We start from the raw sequence: 22500 nt of genomic DNA, 5'->3' as shown, positions 1-22500 counted from the left end.
ACCAGATCCCCCGAGATCCATCCCCCTCAAAACAGTGTGTTTCGGAGTCAGCCTCAAGAACAGGGTAGCGCGGTGACCTCCAGGGTCCCCAAAGGACACCCGCCAGGGGCATCTAAGGCCACGGGACGTGCTAGACAGCAGGCTGCCTCCACATCTGATGTGCATCATGGGGACACACCTAGACGCAACAGTAGAGCTCGGAAAGCTAAGCAGATTGAGGATCACCGAGAGGGAACTCCGGAGTGTGGGTGGGGGGATGGGGGAGGTGTCTTGAGGGGTGGGGAAGGTGGGGCTGCACCGTTGGGGGTTAGGGGCTGGGGAGGGGGAAGGGAGACGGACGGGGTGGGGGAAGAAGGGGTGAGATGGCTGGGGGGAAAGAGAGGGGAGGGGGAATGGAGAGGAATTCGATGGGGTGAGGGGTTGCGATAACGATCAAGGCCACGTCCTATGTGAAATGGGAAAGGATGAGGGCCTCCCTGACTCTCTGGGCTTGCCGGACCCTCGTCATTGCCGCCTGTCCTCCAGCCTCCTGCTGGTCCCCAGGCACGTCCTCCAGTCCCTCCTGGTCCAGCGCATCCTCAGAAGTTGTCATAGTATACATCAGTACATTATCGTGCAATCACATACACACACTGATGGACATGCAATAGGACCAACCAGCATACATAACACCGCAGCCAATCACCAGTGAGAGCACAAGTACTATAAAGACAGGGGACAGGAGAGTTCCCGTTCATTCTAGCAGCAGCCAGCTCAGAGCACAGAGCTCACAGCCTGCATCACAGACATTCACCATGTGCTGAGTGCCTCACCAAAGCTAATGATAGGAAAGGGTCCACAGTTAAGCTGGTATTGTTATACCCATGTTTACAGTATGTTAGCATAGTTGAACAGTTAATAAAATAGCGTTACACCACTTCCAGCATTGTTGGCTTGTTTGTGAACCAGAACATCCAACACGACATGGTACAAGGAGTGGCTGCAATCTAGCACTTGTGAGACCTACCTGCAACTTCTCAGCATTCCGGCATCCTACAGCATGGAAAACATCAACCCTCCGGCGCGGCTCCGCATCGCTGGCAATCTAGGGATAAATTGGAAGGTATTTAATCAGCGCTTCCAGCTCTTCCTCGAGGCCACGGACAGGGAGAATGCATCGGACACCAGTAAGATAGCCCTTCTTCTCTCCACGGCTGGGCAACATGCCATCCACATCTTTAACTCCCTAACATTCGCGGACGACGAGGACAAGACCAAGTACAAGATGGTGCTCCTCAAATTCGACACACACTTCAGTGTTGAAGTCAACGAAAGCTTCAAAAGGTACCTGTTCCAGCAGCGCTTGCAGGGTAAGGACGAGCCTTTCCAATCCCATTTAACACACCTCCGCATCCTCGCACAATCCTGCGGCTACGGGCCCACCTCCGACTCCATGATATGCGACCAGATTGTTTTTGGGGTCATGGCGGACCACTGCGTCAGCAGCTCCTTAAAGTTAAGCAACTAACCCGAGCGACTGCCATCGAGACCCGTGTCCTGCATGAGAATGCCACCAGCTGGTACTCCTACATACAGGCAGCTGAAACGGCGCGGCAAGGGCCCATGAGGGGGAACGGGTCCAAATGATCCAACACCTCCCGGGCCGCAGTCTGGAGGAGGGCGGCCATTTTGCGCGCTTTCCGAGGCCTCCCGCGCTTGTACGCAGCAAACGAGGGGACGGTGACGTGGAGGAACGCGATGCGCAGGCCCGCACCACGCAAGACCATACCGCGCATGCACGGTGGCGCAACGAACGCAGTGACGTCACGACGTGCGGCAACTGTCGCTCTGCCCACTTAAAGCGGCAATGTCCTGCAAAATCGCGACTGTGCCTACACTGTGGCAGGCTTGGCCACTATGCTGCCTGCTGTTGAGCAGCCCAGCCTGCCAACTCGCAACGATTTAACCAGCCTCGCAGGAATGTTCGGGCAATCCAACCCACCTTCACCGAGTCCGATCCTGACTTCATGGAGACCAGTAACACTGAGGACAGGGAGCCTTTTCGAGTCGCTGTCATAACCAAGAACAGGCTGTTTCCGAATCAAAAGCACCAGCCGCTGTTGGTACACAGCATTGGTCCGGACGACGAGTGGTGTGCCACCCTGATGGTCAACCCGAATTTGTCGCCCACCTCAGAGACTTGATATATGAGCCTTACAATGTTGGACTCAATGCTTTGTTCTTTCATCCTGTTTCAGCATTTCACTAGTTTGTTTATAGCATTCATTATTAGTTTTGTTGTTGGTGTAACACCTTGTTTTTCTTTTCTCTGCACCAGGCACCTTCCTGTGTATATAGACTAGCCTCATGGACATAGTTATGTAAATACTGCACACACATGGTCAGATACACTCATTACACGTTATTTATTCTCACATAGGCACATGTTCTTTGTAAAAAAGGGGGATGTCATAATATACACCAGTATATTATGGTGCAATCACATACACACACTGATGGACATGCAGTAGGACCAACCAGCATACATAACACGCAGCCAATCACCAGTGAGAGCACAAGCACTATAAAGACAGGGGACAGGAGAGTTCCCGCTCATTCTAGCAGCAGCCAGCTCACATTCACCATGTGCTGAGTGGCTCACCATAGCTAGTGATAGGAAAGGGTCCACAGTTATGCTGGTATTGTTTATACCCATGTTTACAGTATGTTAGCATAGTTGAACAGTTAATAAAATAGCGTTACACCACTTCCAGCATTGTTGGCTTGTTTGTGAACCAGAACACCCAACACGACAGAGGTGGCCACATGTTCCTCCCATTCCACCTCCAGCACATCGCCCCACTGCTGTGCTAGGTTGTGGAGGGCACAGCAGACCACCACAAAACGGGCGACCTTCTGGGAGACATCGGAACCTCATTTTGCGTAGTCCGATTCTCTTCCTGTATGTCGTGGCAAGTCGGTGAGGACATGACATAGCTGCTACACCATCTCCTTGTTGAGGCGGAGCCTCCTGCAGCACACGCTGTCCATCATCTGTTCGAAAGACCAGCGATGCATGTACACCTTAGGCCAATTAGCCTAACCTCGGTTGTTGGCAAGATTCTAGAATCCATTGTTAAGGATGAGATTTCTAAATTCTTGGAAGTGCAGGGTCGGATTAGGACAAGTCAGCATGGATTTAGTAAGGGGAGGTCATGCCTGACAAACCTGTTAGAGTTCTTTGAAGAGATAACAAATAGGTTAGACCAAGGAGAGCCAATGGATGGTCTCTATCTTGACTTCCAAAAGGCCTTTGATAAGGTGCCTCACGGGAGACTGCTGAGTAAAATAAGGGCCCATGGTAGTCAAGGCAAGGTACTAACATGGATTGACGATTGGCTGGCAGGCAGAAGGCAGAGAGTTGGGATAAAAGGTTCTTTTTCGGAATGGCAACCGGTGACGAGTGGTGTCCCGCAGGGTTCAGTGTTGGGACCACAGCTGTTCTCTTTATATATTAACGATCTAGATGATGGGACTGGGGGCATTCTGGCTAAGTTTGCCGATGATACGAAGATAGGTGGAGGGGCAGGTAGTATGGAGGAGGTGGGGAGGCTGCAGAAAGATTTAGACAGTTTAGGAGAGTGGTCCAAGAAATGGCTGATGAAATTCAACGTGGGCAAGTGCGAGGTCTTGCACTTAGGAAAAAAGAATAGAGGCGTGGACTATTTTCTAAACGGTGACAAAATTCATAATGCTGAAGTGCAAAGGGACTTGGGAGTCCTAGTCCAGGATTCTCTAAAGGTAAACTTGCAGGTTGAGTCCGTAATTAAGAAAGCAAATGCAATGTTGTCATTCATCTCAAGAGGCTTGGAATATAAAAGCAGGGATGTACTTCTGAAGCTTTATAAAGCATTAGTTAGGCCCCATTTAGAATACTGTGAGCAATTTTGGGCCCCACACCTCAGGAAGGACATACTGGCACTGGAGCGGGTCCAGCGGAGATTCACACGGATGATCCCAGGAATGGTAGGCCTAACATACGATGAACGTCTGAGGATCCTGGGATTATATTCATTGGAGTTTAGGAGGTTGAGGGGAGATTTAATAGAAACTTACAAGATAATGAATGGCTTAGATAGGGTGGATGTAGGGAAGTTGTTTCCATTAGCAGGGGAGACTAGGACCCGGGGGCACAGCCTTAGAATAAAAGGGAGTCACTTTAGAACAGAGATGAGGAGAAATTTCTTCAGCCAGAGAGTGGTGGGTCTGTGGAATTCATTGCCACAGAGGGCGGTGGAGGCCGGGACGTTGAGTGTCTTTAAGACAGAAGTTGATAAATTCTTGATTTCTCGAGGAATTAAGGGCTATGGAGAGAGCGGGTAAATGGAGTTGAAATCAGCCATGATTGAATGGTGGAGTGGACTCGATGGGCCGAATGGCCTTACTTCCACTCCTATGTCTTATGGTCTTATGGGTGCTCTTTCAAAGGGTTGGTGCAGACTCAATGGGCCGAACGGCCTCTGTCATAACCTCTACCGTTATGAGATTGATGCTGCTGGGGATCTCGTATTCCCAGAATCTTTGGGGAAATACGCGCTTCCCTGCTAAGGGGGCGGGGACTTGAGCACTTCCAGTATAAAGCTGCCCAGTCAGTCGGTCGGAGAGCGCCAAGTGCCGTGAAACCAGGGCTCATGAAATAAACCGTTATTATTTCACTCATCTCGGTGTGCTAGCTCCCCTGCTAGCAAATACAAAAGCCTCCTTCTGCACAATAGGGACTCTAAGGTTCTAACCATAGAAATTATTTCCTGTAAGTGTACCAAAATTGAGGAAGAGGAAGGATTAGGCACATTCCTTGTGTTTGGAAGATGAGGGGACAGTATTATTACAACTTACCTGCAACATTTTGACAGATTGCTCTATCTTACCCAACTCAATTCAATCAGATGAAGAAACATTTTACTGCAGTATTACAGAATGTCATAGCCGACATTAGGTTGTCGGTCTTGTGCGATGACCTCATTAAAGAAAATTGTATGAGGTTGGCGAGTAAATGTCTGTGAAGCTGGCCTGACAATGCTGAAATATATGGATAGATATCCTCCCCTGATTATAAATCCCCACTGTTTCAGAATTATGTACCTTCAACGGCAACGTTATAAATGATTTAATTTAATATTGGAAGCCAGGCGATCGCAACAGGAAGATTTTGCAGTCATGTGCCTGTCGTGCATTTTTACAAGCTACACAAATGATTGGATATGCCCCTGTCCAAGTGAATGATGTACTGTACTTAAATTAAAAACAAGTACAATTTGAGGCAGTGGCAGCTCTTGGCAAATTTTAAAAAAACCGTCTCCAGGGAATTAGTTTTAATTTTCTACCATTTCTTGAAGCTTCTCCATGGGAGGTTTTTTTCCTCCGTTGTAGATAATTCTCTGGTTTATCAAAAAAAAGCTGACAAGTGTCTGGAGGGGGTAGTGTTTTGTGAATACCTCAAACTTTGTTGAACATCATTCAATATAATCAGTCTCAGACATCAACCTCGTGAGAAAGCTCCAAGAACAGCAGTCCCCCAGAAGTTCCTTTCAATTATTATCATAATTACTAGAGATCTCCAGAATCTCAATCGGGTTCAATCATAATTGTATCCAAATGTAGGAACTGATACCTTGAAGTAATGTGGAGTGCGCACTGTTTGATCCAAAAAGTGTTAAGATTCAGGTGCCAAAATGTGCTGACAGTGTGAAAATTACTGCGGTAATAAACTGCTGATGCAACTTAAAAATTCAAAAGAAAATGCAAAAGCAAATTTAATCAAACATTGGTCTTTATTAATGAATGCAGTCAAAAGTGCCAAGGCATCACAACGCACTTAAATTGCCAACTGCTGTGTTCTTTTGGTGGAAACTGGGATTTCACAGAATATTTAGTCTTATACTGTCACTTGTTATGTTGCAAACATTGTAGGTTGGAAACTTACGCTCATGAATGCTGAGTATATTTGGATGAATAATTGATATAAATCTGATTAGAAATGCGTAATCAAGGAGTGTAATGAAGACTGAATGCAGGGGGATAGACTTTGTTCAGCAAAATTATACTCATTCAAAGCAGAAAACTACAGAGCAATTAGCTTAGCATCTGTCAGCGGAAAAATGTTAGAATAACACAGCAGGGCGCTGAGAAAAAGCCAGGGTAATCAGGCAGAGTCAACATGGTATTGTGAAAGGGGAGTCATATTTCACCAATTCATTGGAGTTCTTTGAAAAGGTAACATCTGCTGTGGGCGGCACGGTAGCATGGTGGTTAGCACTGTTGCTTCACAGCGCCATGGACCTGGGTTTGATTCCTGGCTTGGGTCACTGTCTGTGCGGAGTCTACATGTAAAATTCTATGACTCAATGATAAAGGGGAACTGGTAGATGTACTGCATTTAGATTTCCACAAAAATCTTTGTGGAAAATAAAAGCTCATGGTACAGGGGTAACATATTGGCATGGATTGAACATTAGCTAACTAACGGGAAACTGAGAGTAGGCAGAAATGGGTCTTTTTCTGGTTGGCAAAATGTAACGAGTGGTGTGCCACAAGGATCAGTACTGGGCCTCAACGTTTACAACATATATAAATTACTTGGATGAAGGGACCGAAGGTATGGTTTTCAAATTTGCTGTGATACAAAGATTGGTAGGATAGTGAGACATGAAGAGGACTTGTGGAGGGTATCAAGGTAGAAAGATCAGTTAAATGCATGTGCAAAGACCCGACAAATAGAGTATACCTTGTAAAAGTGTAAAATTGTTCATTTTATCAGGAAAAATTAAAAAAAGAAGCATATTTTTTAAATGGTGAGAGTTTGCAATGAGATCTACGGGATCCAAGTGCATGATTTTCAAAAGGCGAGTATGCAGACACAGCAAGTAATTAGGAAAGCTAATTGTGGTAAACCACTGTTGTACTTATATTAGAGGATGTACGGTAGAACCTGCACTACAGGTTCGCCTGTGGCCCCTGCCTGCTGGCTCCGCCCAGGAGGCGGGGTATAAATATTCGTGTCCTCCAGTTCTCAGCCATTTCGCCAGCTGCTGTGGGAGGCCACACATCTGATACCAATAAAGCCTCGGTTTGGATTCAACTTTCGTCTTTAGTCAAATTAATCGTGCCTCAATTTATTGGCATCAGATGTGTGGCCTCCCACAGCAGCTGGCGAAATGGATCCCAAACTATGCGGACAAGGCCCGCCCACTCATACCATCCACCCAGTTTCCCCTGATGGCCGAGGCCCAACAGGCCTTCGCCCGGATCAGAGCTGATATTGCCAAGGCCACAATGCACGCTGTAGATAAAATGCCGCCCTTCCAAGTAGAAAGCGACGCATCAGATGTCGCCCTTGCAGCCACCCTCAATCAGGCAGGCAGGCCCGTGGCATTCTTTTCCCTCTGAAATTCGGCACTCATCCATCGAAAAAGAGGCCCATGCTATCGTTGAAGTTGTGCGGCATTGGAGGCATTACCTGGCCGGCAGGAGATTCACTCTCCTCACTGACCAACGGTCGGTAGCCTTTATGTTCAGCAACACACAGCGGGGCAAGATCAAAAATGATAAAATCTTGCGGTGGAGAATCGAGCTCTCCACCTATAATTACGAGATTAGATATCGCCCTGGCAAACTCAACAAGCCCCCAGATGCCTTATCCCGAGGTACATGTGCTCTTTCCAAGGGCCGGACTTGATGGGCCGAATGGCCTCCTTCTGCACTGTAAATTCTATGTGCTAGTGCACAGGTAGACCGACTCCGGACCCTGCACGACAGTCTTTTGTCACCCAGGGGTCACACGGTTGTACCACTTCATCAAGGCACAAAATTTGCCCTACTCCATCGAGGAAGTAAGGACAATCACCAGGGACTGCCAGGTCTGTGTGGAGTGCAAGCCGCACTTCTACCGGCCGGACCGCGCACGCCTGGTGACGGCCTCCCACCCATTTGAACGCCTCAGCATGGACTTCAAAGGCCCCCCTCCCCTCCACCGATCGTCACACATATTTCCTCAGTGTGATCGACGAATACTCCCGGTTCCCCTTCGCCATCTCTTGCCCCGTCATGGCGTCTGCCACCGTCTTTAAAGCCCTCAATTCGATCTTCACTCTGTTCGGTTTCCCTGCCTACATCCACAGTGACAGGGGATCCTCATTCATGAGCGATGAGCTGCGTCAGTTCCTGCTCAGCAGGGGTATCGCCTCCAGCAGAACGACAAGCTACAACTCCCGGGGAAACGGACAGGTAGAAAGGAAGAATGGGACGGTATGGAGGGCCGTCCAGCTGACCCTACGGTCCAGAGATCTCCCGGCCTCCCACTGGCAAGAGGTCCTCCCTGATGCATTACATTCCATTTGCTCGTTACTCTGCACTGCCACTAACAATACACCGCATGAACGTCTTTTTGCCTTCCCCAGGAAGTCCTCATCTGGGGTGTCGCTCCCGACTTGGCTCTGGGAACCGTGCTTTCCGTAAACATGTGCGACTCCACAAGGCGGACCCGTTGGTGGAGAGGGTACACTTGCTCCACGCAAACCCCCAGTGCGCCGGCGTGGCGTTCCCCGACGGCCGCCAGGATACTGTCTCCCTCAGGGACCTGGCACCAGCAGGTTCCACCCTCACACCACCCCCGGCGCCTCCCTCCCCTCCCCGTCGCTCACAACACCCCCCCCCGCCCCCCCCCCCCCCAGGACCGTCAGTCCTCCCCCTGCCCACGCCCATCGATGAAGAGGATTTTGGCACGCTCCCGGAGTCACCTTCGACCAGGTCAGCACCAACATCGCCGTCACCACTTCATCGCTCTCAAAGAACCATCAAGGCCCCGGACAGGCTGAACCTCTGACCAGTCCACCGGATGACAAGAGACATTTGCTTGGCTCTGTAAATATTAAAATCATGATTGTATATAGTTATCCACCACTCCCGCCGGACTCAACTTTAACAGGGGGTGAATGTGGTAAACCACTGTTGTATTAGAGGATGTACGGTAGAACCTGCACTACAGGTTCGCCTGTGGCCCCTGCCTGCTGGCTCTGCCCAGGAGGCGGGGTATAAATATGCGTGTCCTCCAGCTCGCAGCCATTTCGCCAGCTGCTGTGGGAGGCCACACATCTGATACCAATAAAGCCTCAGTTTGGATTCAATTTTCATCTTTAGTCAAATTGATCGTGCCACACTCATTATCATTTATTGCGAGGGGAGCTGAACACACAAGTAGGGAGGGTAGGTTTCAGTTATACAGGACATTGGAGCACAGACCACATCTGGAGCACTGTGTACAGTGCTAGTCTCCTTATTTCAGGAAGTGTATAATGCATTGGGAGCAGTTCGGATAGGTTTTACTCGTCTAATAACTGGAATAGACAAGTTGTCTTACGATAAAAGGTTGGACAGGTTAGGCTTGTATCTGCTGGAGGTTGGAAGAGTAAGGGGCAGCTTGATTGAAACACAAGATCCTGAGGAGTCTTAACAGGGTGGATGTGGAGAGGACGTTTCCTCTTGCGAGAGAATCTAGAACTCAGGCCCACTGTTTAAAATAAGCAGTCACCCATTTAAGGCAGAGATGAGGAGTAATGTTTTCTTTCAGAGAGTTTTGACTTTTTGGAACATTCTTTCAGATGGAAGAATCTGAAAATATTTTAAGGCAGAGATTTTTGATAAACAAGGGGGTGAAAGGTTATCAGGGGTAGGCGGGAAAGTAGAGTTAACGTTACAATTGGATGTATCTTTCATAAAACTTGTTTCTGTTGGTCGTGGATTAAAAGTTTGTCATGTTAAATGGTTAACTGCAATCCTGAGAATAAGAATGCACACTCAATAATCCTTCAGCGGGGCGTTCCTCGCCGAGGCCTAGAAATAAAACAGAGCCCTGTTTAATCGCGGGGTCGTTCTTGGCACTGCCAAATGAAACTCTCGTTAAATCACGTCCCATTTTTCTGCAGTCTCTCTCCATTTAGATGGCATACTGATTTTTTATTCTTACTGCCAAGTGGACAACCTCACATTTTCCCACATTATATTGCACCTGCCAAAGTTTCACTTAACGCGTCTATATCCCTTGGTAGACTCTCTACCTCCTCTTTACAAGTTAACTTCCTACCTATCTTGGTGTCACGGTAGCTCAGTGGTTAGCATTGTTGCTTCACAGCGCCAGGGACCCAGGTTCAATTCCTGGCTTGGGTCACTGTCTGTGTGTATCTGCACGTTCTCCTCGTGTCTGCGTGGGTTTGCTCCGGGTGCTCCGGTTTCCTGCCACGGTCCAAAGATGTGCGGGTTAGGTGGTGGATTGGTCACGTTAAGTTCCCCATAGTGTCCAAAAGTTAGGTGGGGTTGCTGGGTTACAGGGATAGGGTGGAGGTGTGGGCTTAAGTAAGGTGTTCTTTCAGGGTCCGGTGTAGACGTGATGGGCTGAATGGCCTCCTTCTGCACTGTAAATTCTATGATTCATTGGCAAATTTAGCTACTATACATTCAGTCCCTACATCCAAATCATTAATGTTAATTATAAATAGTTGCGGCCCCACTACTGATTCATGTGGCACTCCAATTGTTACAGATTGCCAACCCCAAAAAAAACATTTGTCCCTCCACTCTGCTTCCTGTGAGCTAACCAATCCTTTATCCATACCCCCCTACACCATGTCATCTTAACTTGTGCAGTAAGGAAATCCAAGTACATCATATCCACAGGTTCCCCTTTGTCCACCTTGCTTGTTACTTCTTCAAAAACTCTAATAAATTTGTTAAACACAATTTCCCTTTCACAAAATCACATTGAACCGGCCTCATCAAATTAGGATTTTCTAAGAATCCTTCCATAATCTCCTCAATAATGGATTCCTGCAATTTCCGTATGGCAGATGTCAGGCTAACTGGCCTGCAGTTCCTGCTTTCTGTCTCCCTCCTTTCCTGAATAAAGATGCTCCAATTTTGAGACTAAATGCTGATGCCGGTGTGGAAACAATGGTGTTTTACGACAGCAAAAACGGCGCAACAGGTGCACCGATCCAGCAACTCTAAATGGGCGAGCACCATCACCACGTGGAACGTAACCGGTTCCAAGCGAAATGGCGCCGGATTTGCCGGGTCCGTGATTGGCGCACATGAGACTCACACGCCGCAGCCTCACTTAAATGATTCGTCCCCCCACACACACCGTCCCAGCCAACAAGATGGCTGCAAGGAGAGCAGCGCCGCGGTTCAGGGACGCTGAGCTGGAGACCCTCCTGGATGCCGTGGAGGAGAGGCGGATGACCCTGCACCCCAGCCTGGGTGGAAGGCCACCAGGCACCGCCGTTCGCTGTGCCAGGGGGCAGTTGGCAGACACGGTCAGTGCCGTTGGCGAAGTCGTCCAGACTTGCATCCAGTGCAGGAAGAAATTGCACAACCTCCTCAGGGCGGCCAGGGCGAGTAGGCAGTGCCATGCCCCTGGCACCAAATCCTCCCCCCCCCCCCCCACACACATGTAACCCATACCCGCCCCTCCCCCAAACCCCCGGAGGCACGGCCGAACCCCCACCCTGCCCCACATGCTTGCACCCATGGCAGCCGCAATTGCCGGGTGCTCTGGCCACTGAGGCCATCACCTGTCCGACCCCTGGACTGCATGCGCCGGACTGTCTAACAGTGTCGTTGTTTGTGTTTGCGCCCCCCCCCTCCCCCACTCCAACCCCCAGGAGAAGGCCACGCACAAACGCCGAGTGGGAGAAGACTGGAGGGAGACCACCAGATGTGCAACCGCTCACCCTGCCCGTGCAGAGGATACTGGATGAGGTCGGTGGTCCAGAGGAAAGGGAGGTCACCGATGTGGAGATCGGCACGGGTGAACAAGTGAGACCCCCTGCTTCATTGCGGATCTCCCCCCCGTTCGGCTATCTAACCATACATGTCGTCTTGTGTCTTACAGGACCTGCCGGAGAAGGGCCCAGTCCATCCGGGGCCCCACGTCCCCAGCAGGTGCCCCCTAGCTGGCCGAGCACTGATGGGGAGAACAACTGGAACACCAGCTCTCTTCCCGAGACACAGGATACCCCGAAGTTTGGGTCAGAGGAGGACACGGACTTTGTCACATCTGTCTCCAACACCCTCCACCATCTCAGAGACTATCACGTCGGTTGGGCACACTAGTGAGGAGGCTCCTGGGACAATATCTGATGCGCACCACACAGTTGGTCCGGTACAGCAGGTGGAGGTATGAGCAGCCGAGGGGCTGGATGGTCAGAGGGTAGCCTAGCCCCAGGAACCAGCTGCCGCCCAGACGGGTCCCAGACTCCTGGAACATCCAGTCCCACCCACAGTGGAGATGCAGGCAGAGACACAGGAACTACAGGAGGAGATGACAGCCGGCTACCAGCACCTGTGAGCACAGGTGGAGGAGTCCATCCGCGTGCAAGAGCAGGGTGTGGTGCCAGCCATGCGTGCCACCCAGGCTGACACCGCACAGGTGGTGTCTGCCGTGGAAGCAATGGGGGCGCCGGTGTCGGATATGGGTCAGCGTGTGCAATGCCTGGGGCGTTCTGTGCATGCGGGGGTCGAGGCTCAGGTCAGGGCTGCCTTCTCACACACAGCCATGTGCCAGAGCCACCTGGACATTGCAGCGTCGCTCCTCAGCGTGGCCCAGTCACAGCAGGTCATGGCTGAGAGCGGCGGCGGCATTGCCCAGCTGCTGGCCGGCATGGCGCACACGCTGAGGGACGTCGCCCACACCCAGAGGGACGTGGCCCCGTCACTGGCTGATGTGGCACAGACCCTCAGTGTGGTGGCACAGTCGCAGCGTGATATGGTGCAGTCCCAGTCGGAGAGGTCCACTCCCTGTGCTCCATGGCCGCGAGCACACAAGTCCTTGTCGAGACCAGAGCGGGTCTCCAGGACTTGCAGGTGGCGCGGGGGGGGAGGGGGGGGGCATCGCGGGATGGCTCCGCTCACACCCCCATACTATGGAGTAGCTCGGGGCCATCGGGCACCCCGAGAGGGGATGAGGTGCTGGGGCCCGCGCCAGTGACTCCCGCAGGGGAGGTGCCGGAACATCGCAGCACCTCGGACTCCCCCCTCCTGTCCCTGGTGCATCTGGTGGGCAGCGGACAGAACAGGGCGGCACCACACCCAGGACACCCGAGCAGTGGCCGGGCCCATCCAGGCCGGGACGCCCCAGGATACGTGTGCCAACGGGGACCCTTGTCGCAGGGCAGGAGTCACAGCAGCTGCCTCCACTCCTGCACCATCTAGGGAACCACCTAGACATAGTGTCAGGGCCCGTAAGGCCAGAAAGTTAGACACCAGTTAAGTTCGCACGAGTGCCGAGCACAGTTTAGTTATAGGGGCTAGGCCAGTGTTTTTCAAACTTTTTTTCCGGGGACCCATTTTTACCAACCGGCCAACCTTCTGGCCCCAACCTGGCCAACCTTCGCGACCCACGCCGACCGACCTTCGCGACCCACGCCGGCTGCCCTTCGCGACCCACGCCGGCCGCCCTTCGCGACCCACGCTGGCCGACCTGCGCGACCCACGCCTGCCGACCTGCGTGACCCACCATTTTCTCTTACCTTGTTTGTTGCTGACAGAAATGGAGGAAATGGTTTTGGGTCCCTTTGGCCCCAATGGTCCCTTTGGTCCCTTTGGCCCCCAGAACTTGGAAAAAAAAAGGCTGCAACCATATTAAAAAAATGCGGCTGCACTGCGCATGTGTGCCCGATCATCGGTGTGCATGCACATATTTTTCACGTGCGCACCGATGATCGGGCACACATGCGCAGTGCGGTTTTTTGATCTGCTCCTGGCCATTTTGAAGGCCGCTCGCAGCCGGCATTATTAAAAGCCGGCTGCTGCGGCTGTTGGGCGTGGATTTGCGCGATCGGGAGCGCTGCGACGGATGGCACCGCAACCCACCCGACACCCGCCTGCGATCCACCCGTGGGTCGCGCCCCCGAGTTTGACAATGCCTGGGCTAGGGCACAGACTGTATGTGGTAGTCACCACTGATGTATATATTGTATATATAAGATGTTGATATGGGTGCTTTACGGTAAGGCCCCTGTACTACATGTACGGGGGTAGATCTCTGCCTGCTGGTTCCGCCCAGTAGGCGGAGTATAAATAGGTGTGCTCCCAGTACAGCAGCCATTTTGTCAGCTGCTGTAGGAGGCCACACATCTCGGTGTAATAAAGCCTCGATTACATCCTACTCTTGTCTTTGTGTAATTGATCGTGCATCAATTTATTACACTGAGTTTTTCAGAAGATGGAGCTCCGCATCAAGCCAGATCGCCTGCAGCTGCATCCGCAAGCAGACAACGGCAAAAAGGACTTTGAACATTGGCTAGCCTGTTTTGAAGCGTACATTGGGTCTGCGCCAGACGAAATTCCAGAAACACAGAAGCTCCAGATCCTTTACACGTGGCTGAGCTCCAACGTCTTTCCACTTGTCCAGGACGCGCCGGCCTACGCAGAGGCCATGGCGCTACTGAAGGAAAACTATGCTCAGCGGACTAACACACTCTACACCAGGCACCTCCTCTCCACGCGACATCAACTTCCCGGTGAGTCGGTGGAAGATTTCTGGCGGCCCTGCTCCCCCTAGTTAGAGACAGTGACCGTCAGGCTGTTTCGGCCACAGAACACTCGAATTTGCTAATGAGAGACACACTTGTTACGGGCATAGGGTCTGATTACATCTGCCAGCACCTCTTAGAGGGGGCCACGCTCGACCTCGCGGCGACCAAAAAACTAGCGCTTTCACTTACGGTCACATCACGCAATATCCAGGCCTATGCCCCCGACCGCGCGGCCCACCCCCCTGTGCATCGTGGACTCCGCAGACGGCCGCCCCATCGTGGACCCCATCAGCGACCGCCCTCAGCCAATCACACGCCTGTGCCGCGCGACAGCCAACCAACCCCGGGGGGGCCCAAATGCTACTCCTGTGGGCAGTCAAAACACCCCTGACAGCACTGCCCAGCGCGGAGTGCCCTCTGCAAGGCCTGTGGCAAGAAGGGACATTTCGCTGCATTGTGCCAGGCCTGCTCAATCGCCGCTATTGTCCCGGCACCCCCGACGTGCAGCCAGTGGGCGCCGCCATCTTGCTCGACTCGCAGCACACACGGCCCGTGGGCGCCGCCATCTTGTTCCCCCAGGACCAACAGGCGCCGCCATCTTGCATTCCCCACGACATGTGCGGCCCGTGGGCGCCACCATCTTACCCGACTCAGGACCCATGCCCGTCGGGCACCTCATCCGGCTGCTCTACACCTGCAACCGCCAACGACCAGTCGCGTCTCGCCTCAGTCACGATTGACCAGTCTCGACCACACAACCTCGCCACTGCTTCAACGAAAGTGAAGGGGCACGTGATCTCCTGCCTGCTGGACTCCGGGAGCACTGAGAGCTTCATTCACCCCGATACGGTAAGGCGCTGCTCCCTCGTGGTACACCCCGCTAACCAGAGAATTTCCCTGGCCTCCGGGGGCACTGCATCGCCACTCTCACTGTCCAGGGTGTGGAGTTCAGCGGGTTCCGCCTCTACGTCCTCCCCAACTCTGTGCTGCCTTGCTACTTGGCCTGGACTTGCAGTGCAACCTCCAGAGCCTAACCCTGAAATTCGGCGGGCCCGTACCACCCCTTACTGTGTGCGGCCTCGCGACCCTTAAGGTCGACCCACCTTCCCTTTTTGCAAACCTAACCCCGGATTGCAAACCCGTCACCACCAGGAGCAGACGGTACAGCGCCCAGGACAGGACCTTCATCAAGTCTGAAGTCCAGCGGCTGCTGCGGGAAGGTATCATCGAGGCCAGCAACAGCCCCTGGAGAGCCCAAGTGGTAGTGGTCAAAACTGGGGAGAAAAACAGGATGGTCGTTGACTACAGTCAGACCATCAATCGGTACACGCAGCTCGACGCGTACCCCCTTCCACGCATATCTGATATGGTCAATCAGATTGCACAGTACCGGGTCTTCTCGACAGTAGACCTGAAATCTGCCTACCACCAGCTCCCCATCCACAAGGCGGACCGCTCATACACTGCATTCGAGGCAGACGGCCGCCTTTACCAGTTCCTTAGGGTTCCCTTCGACGTCACCAACGGGGTCTCGGTCTTCCAATGGGAGATGGACCGAATGGTTGACCGGTACGGGCTGCGGGCCACTTTCCCGTACCTGGACAATGTCACCATCTGTGGCCACGATCAGCAGGACCATGACGCCAACCGTGCCAAATCTCTCCACACCGCCACTCTCCTCAACCTCACGTATAACAAGGAGAAGTGCGTGTTCAGCATGAACCGCTTAGCCATCCTCGGCTATGTGGTCAAGAATGGAGTTCTGGGGCCCGATCCCGATCGCATGCACCCCCTCATGGAACTCCCCCTCCCCCACTGCCCCAAGGCTCTCAAATATTGCCTGGGGTTCTTTTCGTATTACGTCCAGTGGGTCCCAAACTATGCGGACAAGGCCCGCCCACTCACTCAATCCACTGTTTTTCCTCCGACGGCCGAGGCTCACCAGGCCTTTAACCGTATCAAGGCCGACATCGCCAAGGCCGCGATGCACGTGGTCGACGAGATGCTCCCCTTCCAAGTCGAGAGCGATGCATCAACGATGGGCAGGCAGGCCCATGGCATTTTTTTCCCTCACCCTCCATGCCTCCAAAATTCGGCACTCCTCCGTCGAAAAAGAGGCCCAAGCCATCATTGAAGCGGTGCGTCATTGGAGGCATTACCTGGCCGGCAGAAGATTCACTCTCCTCACTGACCAATGGTCGGTTGCCTTCATGTTTAATAACACACAGCGGGGCAAGATCAAAAACGATAAAATCTTGAGGTGGAGGATCGAGCTCTCCACCTACAATTACGAGATTTTGTATCACCCCGGTAAACTCAACGAGCCCCCCGATGCCCTATCCCGAGGTACATGTGCCAGCGCACAGGTGGACCGACTCTGGACCCTGCACGACAAGCTCTGTCATCCAGGGGTCACACATTTTTACCATTTCATCAAGGCCCTCAACCTGCCCTACTCCATCGAGGAAGTCAGTGCGATCACCAGACTGCCAGGTCAGTGCGGAGTGTAAACCGCACTCCTACCGTCCTGACCGTGCATGCCTGGTGAAGGCCTCCCGCCCCTTTGAACGCCTCAGCGTGGACTTCAAAGGGCCCCTCCCCTCCACCGACCGCAACACGTACTTTCTCAGTATAGTCGATGAATATTCCCGATTCTCCTTTGCCGTCTTATGCCCCGACATGACGTCTGCCACCGTCACCAAAGCCCTCAACACCATCTTCGCTCTGTTCGGCTTCCCCGCCTACGTCCACAGCGACCGGGGATCATCATTCATGAGCGATGAGCTGCGCCAGTACCTGCTCAACAGGGGCATTGCCTCGAGCAGGACGACCAGCTACAACCCCAGGGGAAATGGGCAGGTGGAGAGGGAGAATGGGACGGTCCGGAGGGCCGTGCAGCTGGCCCTACGGTCCAGAAATCTCCCGCCTCCCGCTGGCAGGAGGTCCTGCCCAACGCACTTCACTCCATTCGGTCGCTCCTGTGCACCGCGACTAATGAAACCTCCCATGAATGTCTCTTTGCCTTCCCAGGGAAGTCCACCTCCGGGGTTTCGCTCCCGTCCTGGCTGGCAGTCCCAGGTCCTGTCCTCCTCCGGAAGCATGCGAGGAGCCATAAATCAGACCCCCTCGTCGAGAAGGTCCTGCTCCTCCATGCCAATCCACAATATGCCTACGTGGCACAACATAACGGGCGACAGGACAGTCTCCCTCCAGGATTTGGCACCTGCAGGTTCCCCAGCGTCCATCACCACCACCCCCGATCCTACACCGTCTCCCTCCACCACTACCCAGCTACTTCAAGGTCTGGCACCTGCAGGCCCACCGGCAGCCATCACCACAACCCCCGCCCACACACTGCCCCCCCTCTCCACCGACTCAACTACTGGGTGAAGAAGAGGACGACATGCTCCCAGACGCGCAGGTCTCGACACCGGTGCCCACACCACAGCCGGGACTGAGGCGATCACGGCGGAAGGTCAAGGACCCCAACAGACTTGATCTTTAAGTCCACTTCACCCCCGCTGGACTCTTTTTTTAAACAGTGGGTGAATGTGATAAACCACTGTATTGTATTGTATTGTTGTACTATTACATGCCTGGGCTTGTTCCTGCTGGGTCCGAACCACTGTAGTATATATGTTGTGGTGAATGTATTATGCCAATAATCCAACATTGTATTTGTATCTGTGCTGTTGCCCTTGTATTTATACCTGTGCTATGCTGTTGCATGTTAGGGCATGTATGGGCTCCGTCCATGGCTCCTCCCCTTGAAGGGAGGTATAAAGAGCAGTCGACCAGTAGGCAGTTCTCAGTATTGGATAAGTCGCAGGCAGGCACTGTTCTAAGTTGTTTAAAGCCACGGTTTACTTTACTCTTGTCTCGAGTGAATAGATGGTTGCAATATGTGTATTGTGGTAAACTGCCACTGTATTATATGTAATGTGGTAAACTACTGCCTGCTGGCTCCACCTCCCTCAGGCTCGGTATAAAGGCGGCTAGTCTCCGCCGCTGCCTCAGTCTGGAATTAGAGGCCAGGAGGCTTTCCGTTTAGTTTATTAAAGCCTCAGTTACGTTCACCACTCGTCGTGTGTTCATTGATGGCATATCAATAATCGGGCGGAGAATCATAGCTGTGCTTCAGAAAAGCTTATGCAGATAAAATGGTGGTGATTTAAGAGCTATGATACCAAACATGGAGAATAACATGTAAAATTAAGAGTTTAATTAAAGAATAGGCCAAATCCAGAGCTGGCAATTATCCATGTCCTTGAAGTACACCAAATGAATTTAAAAGTGCCTAGATTTTCAAAAATGGATCACAATTGTATTGATCTACAAGTTTGTTTCTACCATTAGTCAAATCAGAGGATTTGAGGTCTTTATTTCAGCAAGCACACTGAAACTAGGCAGAATACATTGTTCATATATTTTAGAAATTAATTACAAAACAACCCTTCTGCTGACAATTAATTTTCCGCGAAGAAGTCGACGAACGGTTGCCACCTCCGGGCGAACCCTAACAGTGACCATCTCAAGGCAAACTTGATTTTCTCCAAACAGAGACAGCTAGCCATGTCTGACAGCCAGGTCTCCGACTTCGGGGGCTTTGAGTCCCTCCAAGCTAATACTATCCGTCTCCGGGCTACCAGGGAAGCAAAGGGCAGAACGTCTGCCTCTTTCTCCTCCTGGATTCCCGGGTCTTCCGACACCCCGAAAATCGCCACCTCTGGACTCAGTGCCATCCTTGTTTTTAACACCGTGGACATGACATCTGCAAACCCCTGCCAAAATCCCCTAAGCTTCAGACATGTCCAGAACATGTGGACATGGTTCGCTGGTCCTCCCGCACACTTTGCACACCTGTCTTCCACCCCAAAGAATCTGCTCACCTGGGCCATTATCATGCGAGCCCGATGAACGACCTTGAATCATATCAGGCTGAGCCTGGCACATGTTGCGGATGCGTTGACTCTACTCAACGCGTCCGCCCATAGACCATCCTCTATCTCTCCTCCCAGCTCCTCCTCCCACTAGCGCTTCAGCTCCTCTGACCCTATAAGTTCCTTGTAAATGTCAGAGACGCTCCCTTCTCCTACCCACCCTCTGGAAACTACCCTGTCCTGAATCCCCCTTAGCGGTAGGAGCGGAAAGGTTGACACTTGTTTACGTAGGAAGTCCCGCACCTGCAGATACCTGAATTTGTTTCCCTTCGCCAACCCAAACTTTTCCTCCAGCGCCCTCGTACTTAGAAAGCTCCCCTCTCAATCCCTGCTCTCCGTCATATCCGGAACCTCCCATCCATACTTCCTGGGGCAAACTGGTGATTATTACAGATTGGGGACCAGACCGATGCTCCCACATGTCTCCTCCACTGCCCCCAGATTCTCAGGGCCGCCACCACCACGGGGCTGGTGGAGTACCGTGCCAGCGGGAACAGCAGAGGCGCCGTTACCAACGCCCACTGACTGGTGCCCTTGCATGAAGCTGCCTCCATACGCTCCCATGCCGACCCCTCCCCCACCATCCACTTCCGGATCATGGCTATATTCGCCGCCCAGTAATAATTACTAAAATTTGGCAGCGCCAGCCCGCCCTCTCCCCGACTCCGCTCAAGCATTACTTTCCTTACTCGCGGGGTCTTGCCCGCCCAAACAAAGCCAGTGATCACTTTGTTGACCCGTTTAAAAAAGGGCCACAGAATAAAGATGGGCAGACATTGAAACACGAACAGGAATCTCGGGAGGACCGTCATCTTCACTGTCTGCACCCTCCCAGCCAGTGACAACGGACGAGCGTCCCACCTCCGAAAATCGTCCTTCATTTGGTCTACTAGTCGGGCCAGATTTAATTTATGCAGCGGGTCCCTTTCCCGCGCCACTTGAATGCCTAGATACCTAAAGCTTCCCCTACTAATCTAAACGGCAACTCCCCCAATCGCCTCTCCTGTCCCCACAGCTGGACCGCAAACATCTCACTTTTCCCCATATTTGGCTTATACCCCGAAAACCGGCCAAATTCCCCTAGAATCCTCATGATTTCTTCCATCCCCTCTATTGGGTCCGATACATACAGAAGCAGGTCGTCTGCATAGAGCGAGACTCGGTGCGAGACTCGGTGCTCCACCCCCCCCCCCCCCCCCCAGACCAGCCCCTTGAGACTCTCAGAGCAATTGCCAATGGCTCTATAGCTAGCGCGAACAGTGGGGAGAGGGGGCATCCCTGTCTCGTCCCCGGGTGCAATCTAAAATTGTCCGATGTCCTATTCGTCCGTATGCTTGCCAAAGGAGCCTGATACAGCAACCTGACCCAGTCAATAAAGCCCCGTCCAAAACCGTACCATCCCACAGATAATCCCATTCTACCCGATCAAAAGCCTTTTCTGCATCCATTGCGATCACTACCTTCCGGGGGCATCATGACCATGTTTAACAACCTTCTTACATTGGCCACCAACTGCCGACCATTAACAAACCCAGTCGGGTCCTCCCCAATAACGTCCAGAACACAATCCTCAATCCTGGAGGACAAAAGTTTGGCCAGCAATTTGGCATCCACATTCAACAGGGATATCGGCCTGTAGGACCCACACAGCTCCGGGTTCTTGTCCCGCTTCAGAATCAGCAAAATCGTGGCCTGTGACATCGTCAGGGGCAGCACCCCTCTTTCCCTTGCCTCTTTGAACATCCTCATCAACACTGGCCCCAATATCCCAGAGAACTTTTTATAGAACTCCGCTGGGTACCCATCCGGCCCCGGGGCTTTACCCGACTGCATGGCTTTCAGACCCTCCACTATCTCTTCCAACCCGATCGGGGCCCCCAGCCCTTCTACCAGCACCCCGTCCACCTTTGGGAAATTCAGCCCCTCCAAGAAGAGCCTCATCCCCTCCGGCCCCATAGGGAGGTTCCGACCTATACAACCTACTGTAGAAATCCCTAAACGCCTTATTCACCCCTACTGAATCTCCAACCAGGTTCCCATCTCCGTCATTTACTTTCCCTATCTCCCTCGCTGCCTCCCTCTTTCTAAGCTGCTGTGCAAGCATTCTGCTGGCCTTCTCCCCTTACTCATAAATCGCCCCACTCAGCTGTTCCACTGCCCTCCCTGTGGTCAACAAGCCGAACTCCGCCTGTAGCTTCCGTCGTTCCCTTAAGGCCTGCCTCTGGGGTCCCCCATACCTCCTATCGATCTGTAGTATCTCCTTTACCAGTCGGTCCATCTCTGCCCTGTCCACCTTCTCCCTTTGGGCCCGTATCGAGATCAGCTCCCCTCTGACCACCGCCTTCAGTGGTTCCCAGACCACCGCTGCAGAAATGTCCCCCGTGTAGTTGACCTGCAGGTAGTTCCGAATACATTTCCTCAGCTGCTCGCACACCCCTTCGTCAGCCAAAAGTCCCACATCTAACCTCCAGTGCGGGCGCTGGTTACTGTCTTTACTAACCTGCAGGTCAACCCAGTGCAGAGCATGGTCTGAGATTGTGATCGCCGAGTATGCCGTGTACACCACCCATGCCAGTAAGGCCCTGCTCAAAATAAAGAAATAAATCCGGGAGTACACTTTATGCACGTGTGAGTAGAAGGAGAACCCCTTCGCCCTCGGCTGCCCAAGCCTCCATGGACCCATCCCCCCATCTGCTCCATGAACGCTTTTAGTTCCTTTGCCATTGCTGGCACCCTGCCCGTTTTCGAGCTTGACCGGTCCAAGCCAGGGTCAATAACTGTGTTGAAGTCCCCTCCCATGACGTATCTGTGCGAGTCCAGGTCCGGTATTTTCCCCAGCATCCTCTTTATAAACTCCACATCATCCCAATTTGGTGCGTACACATTTACTAATACCCCCTGCACCCCCTCCAGTTTCCCACTGACCATAATGTACCAACCTCCCACATCCGAGACTATTCTACCCATCTCAAACACCACCCGCTTATTGATCA

This window comes from Scyliorhinus torazame, chromosome 13 (assembly GCF_047496885.1).
Source record: "Scyliorhinus torazame isolate Kashiwa2021f chromosome 13, sScyTor2.1, whole genome shotgun sequence".
Classification (NCBI taxonomy): domain Eukaryota; kingdom Metazoa; phylum Chordata; class Chondrichthyes; order Carcharhiniformes; family Scyliorhinidae; genus Scyliorhinus; species Scyliorhinus torazame.
The sequence above is the reverse complement of the archived record's forward strand: the minus strand, read 5'-3'. Positions refer to the sequence as shown.